This window comes from Cynoglossus semilaevis, chromosome Z (genome assembly GCF_000523025.1).
Source record: "Cynoglossus semilaevis isolate Cse_v1.0 chromosome Z, Cse_v1.0, whole genome shotgun sequence".
NCBI classification, from domain to species: domain Eukaryota; kingdom Metazoa; phylum Chordata; class Actinopteri; order Pleuronectiformes; family Cynoglossidae; genus Cynoglossus; species Cynoglossus semilaevis.
In genome coordinates, this window is record NC_024328.1 from 15,309,840 (window position 1) to 15,310,285 (window position 446).

A 446-nucleotide genomic window follows, 5' to 3' on the forward strand; every position below is an offset into this window, starting at 1 on the left:
CTGCTCCCTCTCTCTGTCACTGCCAACAAGGAGGAGGCTTTGACAGACAGACGCAGCTGGAGAGCAGGGAGGGAGACCGAGCGAGAGACACCTATACACAGAGAGAGAGAGAGAGTGTGACTGGGAACCCTCCTGTCTTTTAACTCACCTTCTCTCCCCCTTCTGCTCCGACGCGGAGGTTTTTATTCGCACTCTAACTTTGCGTGTCTAGAACTCTCTTTTCTTCAGTCCAAAAATACATCCATACATATATTCATACATATATTCATACATATATACCTATAGAAGAGTTCGTTTTTCAACCACGTCAATCGAATACAACAACGCAGGATGTAGAGGATGTTTATTTTCAAAATAAATGTTTCCACTCCATCCACGTCTTTACACCAATAAAAACACAAGAAGAATCCGTTTCATTGATTATGTTGATATACGTACGAACAAAG